This window comes from Gossypium arboreum, chromosome 8 (genome assembly GCF_025698485.1).
Source record: "Gossypium arboreum isolate Shixiya-1 chromosome 8, ASM2569848v2, whole genome shotgun sequence".
Lineage (NCBI taxonomy): Eukaryota > Viridiplantae > Streptophyta > Magnoliopsida > Malvales > Malvaceae > Gossypium > Gossypium arboreum.
The window spans coordinates 111,718,966-111,737,331 of record NC_069077.1 but is presented as its reverse complement, the minus strand read 5'-3'; the positions used below and the strand labels follow the sequence as shown (position 1 = coordinate 111,737,331).

Here is an 18,366-nt window from a genome sequence, read left to right as displayed (position 1 = left end):
AATTAGGAGGAAAGGACCAAATTGCATAAAGTGCAAAAGTTGAATTCTAGTAGCTAGAAGGATTAAATAGCTATGGAATTCAAAATTTGAGGTCCTTATATGGTAATTAGACCATTAAGAAAAGTTAGTAGATATTTTTTATGAGACCATTAGGAAAAGTTAGTAGATATTTTTATGATTCATCCATGGAAAATTAGAAAAAGAAAAGGACTAAATTGGAAATTGAAATAAATAAAAGATGATAAATAAAATAAATATCTAATATCATCATTTTATATCATCTTATTCTGCAAATTTCTGTGGAAACCCTAGGAAAGGGAAAGAAAATCAAACATGCCTAATTGGGTAAGTAATCTTGTTTCATTTTTTTCAATTTTTATATTTTTGAGATTGTAATAGCCTAAAACACACCATAGTTCTTATGAGCATCCTGTTATAAGCCCTCTCGATCATCCTGTTACATGGTTCCTGCAAGCATCTGGATTGCTAGTGATCCTGCATGTGTTGTGGACTACCGCAGCTCTTTGTAAGCGTCCTGTTATATGATCGATTGTGATCCTGCATATATTGCAAACACATATGCAGCTCTTTATGAGCATCCTAAAATAGGCTTTTTATGAGCTTCCTGATATGGCTCACTTGAACATCCTGTTATATGGCTATCTGGAGCTCTCTGATAATAGCTCTTTAGAGTAACCTATTAAGCTTAATGAGCTTCCTGTTCTAAACTCTTATGACTTTCCTTATTTATCCCGGATAAGCTTTATGTTATATGGCTCACATGAGCATCCTGATATAAGGTTCGAGAGAGTGCTTCCTGATTATGTGCCCGAATTGGGTACCCCTAATAATGAGTTAACAGTTTACAGATTTGTGCACTTCAAGTGTACTACATGTGTATTCATCAATATTCCAAATAAATTCAATGGGAAGAGTTTTGACATGGTTAAAATGAACTTAAGATGATTATTTATGGGAATGCACATGTTATATGGAAATATAATTTGACAAGAACATGGTTATGAAAACTTCTATATGATGTGCTCATCTTTGACACTTGAAATTTATGTGGAATAATGACTAACATGTTTGATGAAGTTGTGTGTTTTAGACTATTAGCCAAATTGCTTGGATGCATCTTTATATGTTTACCTTAAATGTAAATGTATTGTAAGTTAAATTCCTGTTATGTGAACTTACTAAGCATTAAATACTTACTTTGTTTTCTTTTCTATGTCTTATAGTGCTTGGAAGCTCATAAAGGTTGGAATCAGTCGAAGCATCATCACACTATCCTTCAGCTTGTTTTGGTATAAATAATAAACTTATTTTGGTATAATGGCATGTATAGGCTAATTTGGCCAATGTTGGCATGTAAATGGTTGTTTGTAATCTAGCCATTCGAATGGCTAGTGATGATATTTTTAGTTAATATATATTAATATGGTTAATATATGTGTGCTTGGTATGGTTAGATTGAATTATGGTAAACATATATGTCTTTCAAAAGGTAAGTTTGAATACATGTGATGATATATCATGTATAATGTTAATGTTGGCTTGATTTAAATGTCTTGAATTGGTTTGGAAATGTGTTAAAATGTTAATGTTGGTACAAGGCAAAATTTGGGTGAGAAATAAGGCTAGGAAATGGCCTTATTTTATCCACATGGGTAGACACACGAGCTTGTGTCTTAAACATGTGTGACACATGAAAATGCCCACGGGCGTGTGATATGGCCATGTGTCCCTTGCAGCTTAAAATTTGAGAAACAGAATGCTTAGAATTGGTCACACGGGCAGAGGCACTGGCGTTTATATTGGCCATGTGAATCTAGCACCTAATTTTTGAGAATTAAATTGTCCACACGGCCTAGTACACGGGCTTGTGACTGGCCTTGTGACCCAAGTCAGAGAATTACACGAGTAAGAACATAGTCTGGGACACAACCATGTGCCTCACAATGAATATCCACGCGGCTTGAGACACGGGCGTGTCATTTGGCCGTGTGAGCCATGCAGCCTACCCACACAGGTGTGTGTCCCTTGCATCTAGGAAAATTTTTGAAATTTCTCAAGAAAAATTTTGAGTTTCTAATTTAGTCCCGACTTATCTTTAATGTATAAATTGGGCCTCAAGGGTCCAATCAAGGGACAATTTGATTGAATATGATTGATTTTTGGATATTAATAGTAAATGATATAAATTAATCGTATTTGTTCTGTAAATTTTGGTAATACACTATAACCCTGTTTCAGAAACAGATATGGGTTAGGGGTGTTACAACAGCATCATGCAACGATAGCCAATCCATACCCAGAATAGCATCAAATTCTCGAAAGACAAATCAGCAGGGAATTTACAGCCTCTAACTTATAGTGGACACTTACGAAAAACTAATTTAACTATCACATTCTGACCTAGTGGATTAGTAACTTGAATATCATAATCTATAGATTCAACAGGTAATTTCTTTTCCGTTACTAAAGCAGTGCAAATATAGGAATTAGTTGACCCAGGATCAATCAATGCATACACAGTAACATCAAAGAGATAGAATATAACAACAATCACATCAGGAGTAGTAGCTTCCTCTCTAGCTCGTATAGCATATGTCCGAGCAGGTGCTCTAGCCTTTGATCGAATAATGGTGCCTTTTGCCCCAATACAAATAATCCCAACAGCACTATTCTGACCTGGGCATATACCTTTCTAAGATGTAGACATTTGCTTTTCTTTCTGATCTTCATCCTCTTTTGGCGATTTTAGACAATTCTAAAGAAAATGATTAGGCGACCCACATCTAAAACAAGCTCTCGACTTAGCTCTACACTCGCCAGGATGATATTTCCCACAATATCTATAATTGTGCTTCAGAGTATTTTGTACACTTCCCACACTATCAACTGGTTTTGTAAGTACTCTAAAATCATGCTGAGCCAACTTGTTTTTGGTCGGATGCTCAAACACTGAGGTAGCTCGGCTAAAATCTTCTTTAGCCTTCTTTAGCAATGACGCAAAAAACAAATTTGAAGAACCTCTCTTGTGAAATTCTCGAATTCGTCTATCCTGTTGTATCTTGCAGTTGTACACTTCTTCCATTTTCTGTGCATGATTAGACAAGACAATAAATCTCTAATTTCATTACCTCTGATCATCATTCTGATTTCATCATTCAAGCCATCTTCAAATTGGATATACATCTCTTCTTTAGTAGGCACAATTTCTCGGGCATATTTATTGAGATACACAAATTCTTTATCGTACTCAGCCACTGATATATTTCCCTAACGTAATGCAAGACATTCTCTCTTTTTCTTGTCTAAATACCTTTTCTCGACATATTTCTTTTTAAACTCGATCTGAAAGAAGTCCCAGGAAATTTTCTCCCTGGGTACCACAGCTACTATTGTAGACCACAAATTGACACAAAAACTCGAGGGGAAGATATTCGAGAAAAGCTGGAAATAAAGCAAGCAACAAGAATGTAGTCAGAGATTCAGCAGCTAAACCTGAAGCAAGGACACCAGGTAGAACTTATGCCATAAAGGCACGTGAAGATGCTTCATCACCCGATGTGATTACTGGTATATTTTCTCTTTATGATGTTAATGTTATTGCTTTGATTGATCCCAGTTCTACTCATTCATATGTGTGCATGAAATTGGTGTCTAGTATGAATATACCTGTTGAGTACACAAAATTTATGATTAGAGTGTCGAATCCATTAGGCAAATGTGTCATAGTTGATAAAGTATGCAAGAAATGCCCTTTAATGATTCGGGGTCATTACTTTCCGGCTGACTTGATGTTGTTGCCGTTTGATGAATTTGATGTTATTTTGGGTATGGATTGGTTGACATTGCATGATGCTATAGTAAATTGCGAAGAAAAGGTTATAGAATTAAAGTGTGAAAGTGGTAAAATTCTGCGGGTTGAACCAGGAAAATTAGAGGCATTATCTAGTGTGATTTCTTCGATGTCGGCTCAGAGATATTTGAGGAAGGGTTATGAAGCTTATTTGGCGTATGTAATTAATACAAAAGAAATTGAAAAGAAAGTTGAATCAGTACCGATTGTGTGTGAATTCGCGGATGTATTTCGAGAAGAGTTGTCAGGTTTGCCTCCAGTTAGGGAAGTAGAATTTGGTATTGAGTTGATACCGGGAACAGCTCCGATCTCGATTGCTCCGTATAGAATGGCACCAGCAGAGTTGAAAGAATTAAAGTTGCAATTGTAAGAGTTGACTGATAAAGGCTTTGTGAGACCGAGTTTTTCACCTTGGGGTGCTTTGGTGTTATTTGTTAAAAAGAGGGTGGTTCTATGATATTGTGTGTTGACTATCGGCAATTAAACAAGGTGACAATCAAGAACAAGTATCCATTTCCGAGAATTGATGATTTGTTTGATCAGCTAAAAGGAGCGACATGGTTTTCAAAGATTGACTTGAGATCTGGGTACTACCAGCTGCGAGTAAAAGAGTCGGATGTGCCTAAAACTGCTTTTAAAACAAGGTACTGTCATTATGAATTTTAGTTATGCCATTCGGATTAACAAACGCTCCTATTGTGTTTATGGATTTGATGAATCACATATTTCGGCCATACTTAGACAAATTTGTTGTGGTATTTATAGATGACATCTTAATTTATTCGAAAGATGAGACAGCGCATGCCGAGCACTTGAAGATAGTTTTACAAACTTTGAAAAATAAGCAGTTATATGCCAAGTTTAGTAAAAGTGAATTTTGGCTTCGGGAAGTTGGATTTTTGGGTCACATTGTTTCAGGTGATGGTATACGGGTTGATCCTAGTAAAATTTCGGCCATTGTTGATTGGAAATCACCGAAAAATGTAACCGAGGTTAGAAGTTTCTTGGGGCTAGCTGGGTATTATCGGCGGTTTGCAAATGGATTTTCTATAAAAGCTGCTCCTATAACTAGACTACTCCGAAAGGATGTTAAATTTGAGTGGACAAAAGAATGTCAACAGAGTTTTGAAGAATTGAAAAAGTTATTAACTGAAGCCCTAGTGTTGGTACAACCCGAATCAGGTAAATAATTTGTGGTGTATAGTGATGCTTCTCGAAATGGCTTAGGATGTGTACTTATGAAAGAAGGAAAAGTCGTGGCTTATGCTTCGAGGCAGTTAAAATCTCACGAGAGGAATTATCCGACTCATGATTTGGAATTGGCTACTATAGTGTTTGCTTTGAAGATTTGGCGACATTATCTGTATGGTGAAAAGTGTCGAGTATATACTGACCACAAAAGTCTTAAGTACTTGATGTCACAAAAATATTTGAATTTGAGATAGCAAAGATGGTTGGAGTTATTGAAAGATTACGAGCTTGTTATTGACTACCATCTAGGAAAAGCGAATGTGGTTGCCGATGCTTTAAGCAGAAAGTTGCTATTTGCTTTGAGAGCTATGAATACTCAGTTAAAGATATCAGATGATGGTTCGATTCTAGCAGAGTTAAGAGCAAGACCGATGTTTTTACAAGAGATTTGTGAAGCTCAGAAAAGCGATGAAGAATTGCAAGCCAAAAGAAAACAATGTGAGGTTGATACGAGGTCAGATTTCAGAATCGGTTCTGATTGTTGCTTGATGTTTAAAAATCGGATTTGTGTACCGAAAAATGATGTGTTGATTCAAAAGATTTTGCATGAAGCACATAATGGTTGTTTGGCGGTTCACCCGGGCAGTACGAAAATGTATAATGACTTGAAGAAAATGTATTGGTGGAGTGGAATGAAAAGAGATATCTCCGATTTTGTATCAAAGTGCTTAATTTGTCAACAAGTGAAAGCTGAACACCAAGTACCTTCGGGACTACTCCAGCCTATCATGATTCCTGAATGGAAATGGGATCGGATTACTATGGATTTTGTATTAGGGTTGTCGTTAACTCCAGGGAAGAAAAATGCCATCTGGGTAATAGTTGACAGACTGACTAAATCGGATCATTTTATTCCAGTACGTACGGATTATTCTCTTAATAAGTTGGCTGAATTGTATATCAGTGAGATTGCTAGACTTCACGGAATACCTTTGTCAATCATTTCGGATAGAGATCCGAGATTTACTTCACGGTTTTGGCTAAACTTGCAAGACGCATTAGGTACGAAGTTAAATTTCAGTACTACCTTTCATCCACAAACTGATGGATAGTTAGAGAGAGTGATTTAGATTCTTAAAGACATGCTCAGATGTTGTGTATTGGAATTTCAAGGTAGTTGGGAAAGGTACTTACCGTTGATAGAATTTGCTTATAATAATAGTTATCAGACGAGTTTGAAGATGGCACCTTATGAAGCATTGTATGGTCATAAATGTCGGACGCCATTGTATTGGACTGAACTCAAGGAAAATCAGATTTATAGAGTTAATCTAATAAAAGAAACCGAAGAAAAAGTGAAAGTGATTCGAGATTGTTTGAAAGCTGCTACGAATAGACAGCAATCTTATGCGAATTTGAAACGAAAGGAAATCGAGTTTCAAGTTGGTGATAAGGTATTTTTAAAAGTGTCTCCATGGAAGAAATTTCTTGGATTTGGACGGAAGGGCAAGTTAAGTCCGCATTTTATTGGACCGTATGAAATAATTGAAAAAGTTGGACCAGTAGCTTATCGACTAGCATTGCCATCTGAATTACAGCATGATGTGTTCAACGTATCTATGCTACGTCGGTATCATTCGGATCCTTCACATATAATTTCACCTACAGAAATTGAGCTACGACCGGATATGACTTACGAAGAAGAACCGATTAAGATTTTAGCTCGAGAGGTCAAACAACTAAGAAATAAAAATGTCGCTCTCGTGAAAGTATTGTGGCAAAAGCACGGGGTAGAAGAGATTACATGGGAACCCGAGGAAACTATGAGAAATCAATACCTACACCTGTTTACTGGTAAGATTTTCGAGGACAAAAATCCTAAAAGGGGGGAGAGTTGTAATATCCCGAATTAGGGCCTAATCGGAATAGTGGTTTTGTGACCATAAATTCGCGATAGAAATAATTATTTTATAATTATTTTGAGGTTTATGATATGATTGCATGATTGTGTGAAAATTTCATGACGAAATTCTATGCATAAAGTGCTTAAGTTGAAATTAGGGACTAAATCGAATAATTTGCAAAACTTGTATTCTAGAAGGTTTTTAGTATGAAATTACTTTAGAATATTAATTAGGAGGTCTTAAATAGCAATTTGACCAATTTCTAAAATTTTGGACAAAAATGGGATCATACATGAAAATTTTCAAAGAAAGGTATTAAGGGTATTTTAGTCATTTTATAATTAAAATTAATTAAAAGGGCAATTAAGGCCAAAATGTGTTCATCTTCATCAAGCCTTGGCCGAATCTTACCTCTCTCCATAGCTAGGGTTTCTTCAACTTCCAAGCTTCATAGTAAGTGATTTCAAGCCCCGTTTTTAATGATTTTTATGTTTTTGAAATCCCGGTAGCTCGATTTAGCTTATGCTAGCAATAATTCGACATAGGGTTCATATTTGGAAAAATACCCATAGGTAAAATTTGTGTATTTTGGTGTTTTATGATATAATATGAGGTTTTAAATTATATTAGACAACTTGTGCTACTCGGTTTTAAGTGAAAACGAGTAAAAGGGCTTAATCGGTAAAAATACCTAATATTCATAAGTACATGTTAGAGTATGAATTTGATGTTTCCATAGAAGGGAAAAAAGATCAACATGTCATAAAACATAAGAAAACAAGATGAGGTTTAATTTCCGAGCCTTGGGGAAAAAGTTAAAATATGTGAAAGTTTAGGGGCAAAATGGTAATTTTTCCAAAGTTTGTACTAAGGGCTGTTTTGATGAATGTATGTATTAAATAAAATTAATTTGGTATTATAAATCAAGAGAAACAAGATTCAAGTCGTGATCGAGGGAAAAAAAAGTTTACGAGGAATAAGCTCGATTGCTAATATTTTGTATCGAGGTAAGTTAATGTGTAAATAAGGTAACATAATTTTTATTTTAAGTGATTTAATGATATTTGTATGATATGATATTTATTATCATGAAATATTGTGCTTTGTGAATTATTATTTGGTAATATGCAAATTATGTGAATAATTTGATAAGTATCAGATGTTAGCAAGTATCAGTTTTTACATTTCGAAGAAGGTGATCAAAATTTAAAATTGAGAAGAATCCCGTTTGAACCTTGGGAATAGATTAGGGTACAAGTGACATGTCACTAGGATGGTTGAGTTTCGAACCCGTTGAGTTGAGTCCGAGTTTGTGAGATATAACAAGGAATTCGAGCTCGTTGAGTTGAGTCTGAGTTCACTTATGGATGCGAACGCCCGAGCTCGTTGAGTTGAGTCCAAGTTCATTTATGGGCGGGTTACATGGTAGCTTGGCTACATAGATTTCAAAAGCTATTGAGCTTGTTCAGTTATGAGTATAGCACTTACGTGCACACTATCCGCGTATCCGAAATTATATTCCGATGTGTTCAACGGGAAAATCCTAAGAGAATATGGAGAATACTTAAAACGATAGTGATTCGATGATGAATGTGTTGAAGAAGTGGAAATGGACAGGTACGAGTTTAAATTCTTGGTTGAGAACTTGGTGAAACAAAATTGTGGTCAGATAGTAAGTATTCTTATGTTATGTGTGTCTTAATGATGTTTATGTTGAATGGCATGATTATGTTACTTGTTATTTGCATGTGAACTTACTAAGCATTTATGCTTACTCCCTCCTTTTTCCTTCATTGTAGTTTTGACAAGCCGACTTGAGAATCGGGATAGGTCGAAGGCTCGTTCACACTATCTGAAGACCTAAATTGGTAAAATGGCTTGTATATTTTGAGTGTGGCATGTATAGCAATATACTCACTTTGTATAAATGATCATATGATATGGTTATGGTTTGGTAAGAAAAGGGCTTGTAAATGATTAGCTATTGGAATGGCTAATCAAGTTTATATACGATAACATGTATGCTTTATGTCTTAACTAAACCATGAAAATCCTTGGAAAGGTAAAATTGGCCACAAAATGAATCGGAATGAAGATGGCGTGAATTTGAAAAATCACTTAAAAGAGTAAAAATGGAATTAAATGATGAATAAGTTATGAAATCGAAGCTTGATGAGTTTATTTTCATATGGTTGGAACAAAACAGGTAAATGTGTTATATTTTATGAGATATTTAAGTTTTGGTGGAACAGGGTCATAGTGGTCTCTGAATCCCCTATTCTGAATTTAAAAATTTACCATAAATTGTAAAAAAATAATTATGAGTTTTACCTTACATTTATGAAATAATTATTGAGTCTAATTTTATAAGGAACAAACAGCATAATCATTGAAACTCTGTACAAGGAGATATCTGATTCGAAATACACAGGGGCAGAGTGGTCAAACACTAAAATAAGGGAGACTTTAACAAATAAACTGAACTAATTGGCCTGACCAAAAATTCTATTAAAAAAAATTAGTAGATAGATATATGAGTCTAGTTTCATTAAAAATTTACAGATCTTAATTTTGAGTTTCGAAACTTGAGATATGAATTTTTAAGATACTATGACACAGTTAACCAGCTTATCTGGAAATTTTAAAAATAAATTGTTTGAGCTGTTTAATTAATGAATTAAGTTCGTTAATACCTCGTGCTCGACTCTAGCAACGGTCTCAGGTACGGGGGCATTACAGAAACAATTCGAGACTAAATTGAAATCATTTAGAAATTTCAAGAAATAGTTGAAAAAATTTAGACTGCAGGGCCCACACGGTTGAGACACACGCCCGTGTCTCAGGCTGTGTGACTTTTGAAATAGGGACACATTGCTGCGTCTCAACCTATGTCTATGCCTGTGTAAATTTCTAACTTGGGTCACATGACCAAGCCACACGCCCGTGTGCCAGGCCATGTAACACTCGAAATGGCCTCACACGCCTTTGTGCTAGGTCATGTGCTAGGCTGTGTAACTTTCGAAATGCAACCCTAAAAATCTCTAGGGGACACACGACCGTGTCGTATGACACATGGCTGAGACACATGCCCATGTCTCAAGTCATGTGGACCTAAAATGGGCTTTAAAACACAAGTTTACCATTTCAAGTTTGCTTGAACCTTAAGAAACTCAAATACCAACCAAAATACCTATTCAAAATGACATTGATCAAGCTAAAAACACACCAAAATCAACCTATTAAGTGCCTAACCAATGTACTCTCATTGGTACCATAAGTATATAAAATTATACATCAAAATAAACATCAATTCAACTCCTCAATTCATTCAAGCTAATACCTATCCAATATACATATCAAAGGTACCTCAATCACAACATTTCCTTAATACATATCAATCATATTAGCATAGAAACTATACTTCATTCTCATGTATTATATAAGTTGACCATCTACACAAAAGATCATCCATAATATTTACATAAACCGAAACATTAATGATAGCCACACAAGAGCCTATACATGCAAAATAAACTGAAATAAACGATCCAAAAACTACCGACTTGAACTAGATAATCTAACTTGAGTGCCGATCCGATCGTCTGACCTTCCGAGTATATACAATGACATTAAACAACACAAGTAAACTTAATGAAGCTTACTAAGTTCGACGCATTAGATGAGAAATCTTACCGAAGTAAATACAACAATTCAAACAATAACAATCAACCATGAGAATTCCCTATCATCCACAATTTCAACTGATGAATTCATCTATGTTTGGGTCAATATTCAATAAATAAAAAAATTTTCAAAATTCATTAAACAGATTGCCTGACCAAGATTTTTCATTCAAAGAATAACTTACAGATAAGAGTACATTGTCAGGTCAACCGAACACACCAGACAGAAGCTCATAAGAGCTAATCCAACCAAAACACACCAAAAATAAACTATAACACAAGAGTTCACAACAAATGTTGAACCTTGATTTAATCAGGTAATATAAAGATATCTCCCTCCAGTACCATCTCCACTACAAACCCCCGTAACATTCCAAATCACGATTATACTCTATCCAGCGTTCAATCCAAATCGAGCATCAAAGTCAATATTATATCTCAAATTACCATTCATTATCAAAATTTAGTAATAAATATATAAGTTTTACAATGTTAATCTACTCAAAAATTCATATTGATGTTAAATTCTAAACCGTACGAACTTACTTGGACTAAATTGTAGTAGTTACAGAAGTTCAGGGACTATTCCGCTATTTTTCCTTTTCAACAAGCGCAGATCTTGATCTAAAATGTAAAATTTCTCAATTATTAGCATACATTTCATATTCCTATCCATTTCACAGTTAATTCCCTTTTATTTTCTAAATTTATGCATTTACCTTAAACTTTTATAGTTTCTACAATTTAGTCCCCCAACCCCAAATTCATCAAATTAACTATTTTTCTCAAGTTAATATCTCATCGAAAAACACTAGGCCCTTGAACAGCCCACAATGAATCCTAAATTCACTTCCAAACCTTAAAATTTTGTCATTTTCACAACTTAATCCCTAACTCAAAATTTAGCAAAAATTACTTCACAAATTCATCAAACAACACAATCAAAGGTTTAAATACATGGTATTCATCAAAAACATTCAATATTCATCAATGGAAACTTCCAAAAGTTTTACCAGAATCAAAAACGAATGTACGGGCTAGCTAGACCTAGTTGCAACGATCTCAAAAACATAAAATTACAAGAAAACGATTCAATTTCCTTACCATGCAAGGACAAAAGATGAACAAAGATTCATAGGTCATCAATGGTAAGGTTTGGCCAAGAAAAAGAGAAAATGAGAAAAAAATAAAGCTTTTATTTCAATTTGTTTCATTAATTTTGAATAATTTACAAAATTGCCATTAAACCTATTTTCTTTTAATTTTTCTTTAATTATTAATCCCATTACTCTCCACTACTAACTAATGAGGTTTAATTGCCTTATTGGTCCTTCCATTTTTAATAATTAAGCTATTAAATCACCTAACTACAATAATTACTAAGTTCTGCACCTTTTTCAATTTAGTCCTTTTTGATTAATTAACTATCTAAACGTTAATATTTCCAAACCAAATTTTAATACGAATTTTGTGACTCTATAAATATTTTAAAAATAATATTTACGAGTCAACACGATGGATATTTTTGGTCCAAAACCACTGTTCCTTCACCACTGAAAATCGGGCTGTTAAATTTCCTTTGTCCATGATGATTGAGCACAGGTGGCGGTATCCCACTGACTAGAAAGTTAACAATATTCGCATACCATGGCAATTCCATAACCAACAATAACTGCTCATCAGGGAATTCATCTTCAATTATATGACTATCACCATAATTATCTCCTACTTCTAATCGTGACAAGTGATCAGACACTTGATTTTTAATGCCTTTCCTATCTTTGATTTCCAAATCAAATTCTTGCTGCAACAATATCCATATAATAAGTCTGGGCTTGGCGTCTTTCTTCGTCACCAAGTATTTAATGGCAGAATGGTCTCCATAAACCGTGACTTTGGTGCCCACTAAATAAGCTCTAAATTTTTCAAAGGCAAATACCATCGCTAACAATTTTTTCTCCGTGGTGTTATAATTGAGCTGTGAATCTTTCAACGTACGATTGCCATAATATATAGCATGAAACATCTTGGATTTTCTCAGCCCCAGAACTGCTTCTATAGTAAAGTCACTTGCATCACACATTAGTTTAAATGGTAAAGTCTAGTCTGGTGCAGTGACTATAAGTATTGTAATCAATTGCTTCTTTAACTCTTCGAACGCTTTTGAGCATAACTCGTCAAAATGAAATGGTCTATTTTGTTCCAAAAATTGATATAGAGGTTTAAATATCTTAGAAAAATCCTTCATAAATGACGGTAAAATCCAGCATGACCGAGGAAGCTTCTGATTACTTTCACTGAAGTGGGTGGTGGCAACTTTTCAATGACTTTTATTTTTGCTTTGTCGACGAAAATTCCTTGCTGTGAAATATTGTGGCCTAAAACAATGCCTTCACAAACCATAAAGTGACAGTTTTCTCAATTCAGCACAAGATTTGTTTCTTGACATTGGCAAAGTACCAATTCCAAATTTTTCAAGCAATCTTCAAAAGTGTCGCCAAACACCAAGAAATCATCCATGAATACTTCAAGGAATTTCTCCACCATGTCAGAAAATATTGCCATCTTGCAATGCTAAAATGTTGCAAGGGTGTTACATAACCCAAATGGAATTCGTCTGAAAGAAAAAGTTCTATAAGGACAAGTGAATGTAGTTTTTTCTTGATTAGTAGGAGATATGGCGATTTGGTTGTACCCTGAGTAGCCATCTAAAAAATATTAGAAGGCTTTCCCTACTATTCTATCTAACATCTGATCTATAAAAGGCAGAGGGAAATGGTCTTTCTTCGTTACTTTGGTGAGCTATCGATAATCCATACAAACTCTCCAAACTATGACAGTACATGTAGAAATGAGTTGTTGTTAGCATTGCTTACTATGGTGACCCTTCCTTTCTTAGGTACACACTGAACAAGGCCACCCAAGAGCTATCAGAAATTGGGTATATAATTCTAGCATCCAACCATTTGCTAATCTCCTTTTTAACTAGTTTCATCATGACAGGATTTAGTCTCCTTTGCAGTTCAATAGATTTGCCATGGCAATCTTTAAGTATTATTTTGTGCATGCAGATTCCTAAGCTAATTCCTTTGATATCCGTAATTGACCATCCTAAAGCTTTCTTGGATTTTTTTGAGACTTTTAGTAATTGCATCTTTTAGTCTATTGTAAGTTTGGCAGAGATAACTATAGGCATTGTATCATTATCTCCCAAATAAGCGTACTTCAAATGCACTGGTAATGGCTTCAAATCCAGCATAGGTGGATCTTCTATTAACGGTCGAGTAGGGTTGAAAGATCGACCTTATAAGTCTAATGATTGAAAGCTCCTTCTGAATCCATTTCCAGATTGCTGAATTTCCATTAGTTCTCTAAATTTTTCTGTCAATTCTGTTTCATTTAATTCAACAAAGTCTGCATCAGAATTGTTGTGCATATGTCTTGCAAATTCTTCCTGAATTACAATCTCAACAAATTCAACAGCATGGCATTCTTCATCTGGGTCTACACACTTTGAAGCATCAAACATGTTAAATGTCAACTGTTGATCATTAATTCTCATGGTTAATTCACCTTTCTATATATCAATCAATGTTCTCCCAGTTGTTAAGAAAGGTCATCCAAGAATTATGGGTACCTCTTTATCTACTTCACATTCCAATATAATAAAGCTGGAAAAATGAACTTGTCAACTTTTACTAGTACATCTTCAATTTTACCTTCTGGATGGGCGTATGATCTATCAGCTAGTTGTAGTGTGACTATAGTACGTCTTGCCTTTCTTATCCCAAGTTTCCTGAAAATAGATATAGTCATTAGATTGATACTTACACCTAAATCGTATAATGCTTTGCCTATATAATGGTTTCCAATCGAGCAAGGTATAGTGAAACTCCCTAGTTCTTTTAATTTTGATGGTAGTTTGTTCTTCAGCATTGCTATGCACCCTTCAATCAGTGCAACAGTTTTGAACTACCCTAACCTTCTATTCTTGGATAGAATATCTTTCATGAATTTCACATAGTTAGTCATTTGTTCTAATGTTTCCACCAAAGGTATATTGATGTGTAATTACTTCAAGAACTCTAGACATTTCTTGAATTGAGCATCTTGCTTCGACTTTTGGAAACATTGGGGAAAATGTGGCAGTAACCTTCCTTCCAAATGTTGAGATTGCTTTTCTATGGCATTTGTATTAGCTTTACAAGATGAATTTGCTTCTATATGCTTCTGTTTACTCCAATGTTTTGTAGTTTGTTCTACTACTGATTCAAAAGTTGTGCTTTCAGAAACTTCTGAACTTTCATTCTCAGTAAAGGCATCATTCACAACTCTTGGCAGTTAAGTGCCACTCCAGAGTGTTATGGCCTTGCATTGTCCATTTCCTTCAGATCGAGAACTTTCTGTGTCACTAGGCAATACTCCTTGTTGTCTGAAACTTAATGCAGTGGCAATTTGTCACACTTGATTCTCTAGAGCTCTTAAGGAAGTTGCCTGGCTCTGAATAATTGCATCTTTCTTAGCCATATACTCCTTTAATACAGCTTCCATAGTTAATGTTGAAGATGAAAAACTTTGTTGTACATTTTTCCGCGGCATTGGTTGAATGTATCTAGCTGGTACACCAGCCACATTATATCGATTAACATTGCTAGCATTTCCATTTCTTGATTACTCTAGTTGAAATTTTGATATTTTTTCCACCCTAGATTGTATGTGTTGGAATAGGGATTGTTGTTGCTACAATTAAAATTCCCCATGCAATACACAGAGGCTGGATTGAATGGGCATTCATCAAAAACATGATCTTCTCCATAGTATACGCATGCTAGTTCTGCAACCTTCATCCCCTGCACTGCAGAGGGTCTTTTTAGTGTTTTAATCATATTTGTTAAAGATGATACCTTAGCTGTTAAAGATGCAATCGCATCAAGTCCCATAGCTCTAGCCACTCTTCTACCAGTACCAACTCTGGTAGTGGGGTATTAATACTCATTGTTTGCTATTCTTTCTAGAATTTCGTATGCTTCATTGTAGGATTTGTCAAGCAATGTCCCATTAGCAGATGCATTCACCACCATTTCCGTATGAGCATTTAATCCATTTTAGAACATTTCCATCTGTGTTCAATGCTGAAAACCATACATTGGACATTTACTAATTAGTTCCTTGAAACGCTCCTATGCTTCATATAATGTTTCATCTTCCGATTGCCTGAACGATGTAATGTCATTCCTAAGCTTGGCATTCATGTTGAGAGGATCCTATCTAAGCAGAAATCTCTGACACAGTTCATTCCAAGATGCCACCGCACCTGATGGTAATGCATTCAAGCATGATCTGGCACGATCTTGTAATGAATAAGGGAACAATTTTAATCTAAGGGCATCTTCAAGGACGCCCTGCTGCCTAAATGAGCCACAGACTTCAAGAAAAAGTCTCTAGTGCAATCTTGGATCTTCAGTAGGTAAACCACTAAACTGCCCTACCGTTTGCAGCATCTGAAACACTACTGGTTTTAATTCAAAGTGTTGAGCTTAAATATGTGGCCTACCAATTCTTGGATTTAGATCATCCAAAATAGGTAGAACAGGTTATTTGATGGATATGTCTTTGTCATCTATGATTCGAGGAATATCATCAACCCTTTCATTATTAAAAACTAGATCTTCTTTGATTGGATCATTTCTAATTCTTTCCATTTCTCTTAACTCTTTTCTTCTTCGCCGTATTGTCCTTTTCAATTTCAAGATTAGAACAATGTTTTGTATCCTCTTGAAGACTTCTTCTAATGAGCTAATACAAACCTGAAAAATAAAATAAAATACTAATTAACTGCTTTGACAAAAATAAAAAGAATAATAACAAATCAACTTTTCACCAATATTTTCGATTCATGGCAACGACACCAAAAACTTGTTGCATGTAAATAACTACTGCAATTGTACAAGTGTATACGTCATTCAAGTAGTAAAGTGATAAGTATGTATTATCTCCACAGGGATCAAAAATTGGTAAGAAATTGAGTAAGTTATTATAATCCTGTTGGCTATACTAAATAGAATGAAATACTCTAAAGTTGAATAAGATGTTTGTATAATGAATTAATGAAATCAAATGCTAAATATTAAGAATTGATATGGAAAATAAAATGTTGTGGCAAATTACAAAGAAAAGCAAGAGTATTTCTGTTGTTGAATGAATCGGGCTAGAATTATTCAGGTTAAATGTTCATATTAAAATAAAGCCATGGAAAAATATTGTCTAATCAACTACTCAGAAAGTCACTACTATAACCTGCCTCTTTCAATAGTTAGATCTTAAGCTAGAAATATAAGTTATTGTATGTCTACAGAAATCTGGATTAATAACTAAATGAACATTCTTCTCTGTACAACTCACAACATCTATGTCTAAAGTGCTACAAATATTCTACCGAGTATTCACTTGCACCAAACGATTCAAGATCCAATATATTTAACCTTTTTAGAATTGAAAATACACCTAAGAACATAGCACACAATCAACTATGTCTATAGCTTGCATGCATGTCTTTAAATAAGCATAAATTGAATGAAACAGTAATATAGACAATCTCAAATCACGGGCATTAAAGATGATAAAACATTCACCCAAATAACTCCAACCTAGAAAAGATTTAGTTCATGGGTGGAAAAGTTAACATCAAAATAGAATCACTCATCAACATTCTCAAATAAGTTCGAATCACAGAAATCAGGAAAATAAAGCCAGAAATGCAAGAATTCTCGCCACACTCTAACTTCTCTTGATCTTCAGATTGTACGTGAATCTAAGATAGCTATCTCTCCCCCTTCTTTGCGTCTGTATTTTGCTCTCTTAAGTTGCTACCCTTTCTTTCTCTAGAATTCTCCAATAAAGAGAAAATCGATGTCACCAATTTTTTTCTCACACAAATTCTCTTCTTCTCTTTTTTTTCTTCTTCTCTCTCCTTCTTTTATTCGGTAGATCTATCCCTCTCATCACACATTTGTTTCTCCTTTTTTTCAAGGTGGTTTTTCTGGTACACGTCCATCTGGCTAAGAGTGATGTGGATAGAGTGCTGAGTCATCTTCTTGGAATTGCCATGGCAATTGTGTTGACAATCAATCTCACCATTTGCCACCGCAATGTTTCACTTCCCTTATTTTCCTTATGCATCCTCTTCTCCTACCTGTACCTATGTCCAAGCACAAATTTTGCTTCCCTAAGTAAAAAGTAATAAATGATGACCATGATAGCACAATCCAAGCTTTGTTATGCAATGTTCTAAAATTATCCTAAAAATCCATATGTAATTACATAATTACAAACAATTATTTCCATCTAGATACCTAAAATATAACTCTTTTCAAAAGTTATCATCATACAAGAAGGAGAAATCAAAGAAATACAGTGGAAAGAAAGAATATCCATCATGCTCATACAGCAAAAGGTTGGGGTATCCTAAAAAGTTCTATTGGTTTAGGCCTAATGCTCAATGCAAAATTTGCAAGCAGTTTGGGCATGTAAAGAAAGTTTGCAAAAACAAAGAGTATACAGAACAAAATGCTGAGGCACATATAGCAGAAGTAGAAGAACTGATGTTCACAGCCTCCTACAAAGTCAAGCTCCCTACTTCCTACGCGTCACTACTTTAAAATTGTTATCTCTTTAAAACCATGTTGGGCACAAATCACAATTTAATTACAGCATTACT

General features: G+C 34.7%; 1 non-coding gene across 1 annotated transcript; it reads left to right on the top strand.

Moving 5' to 3' along the window:
* The first annotated feature begins 15,785 nt into the window (after nt 1-15,785).
* Nucleotides 15,786-15,892, top strand: LOC128279937 (small nucleolar RNA R71). The gene has a single exon (XR_008270121.1). It is a non-coding gene; the product is annotated as a small nucleolar RNA R71 (small nucleolar RNA).
* Nucleotides 15,893-18,366: the final 2,474 nt, after the last annotated feature.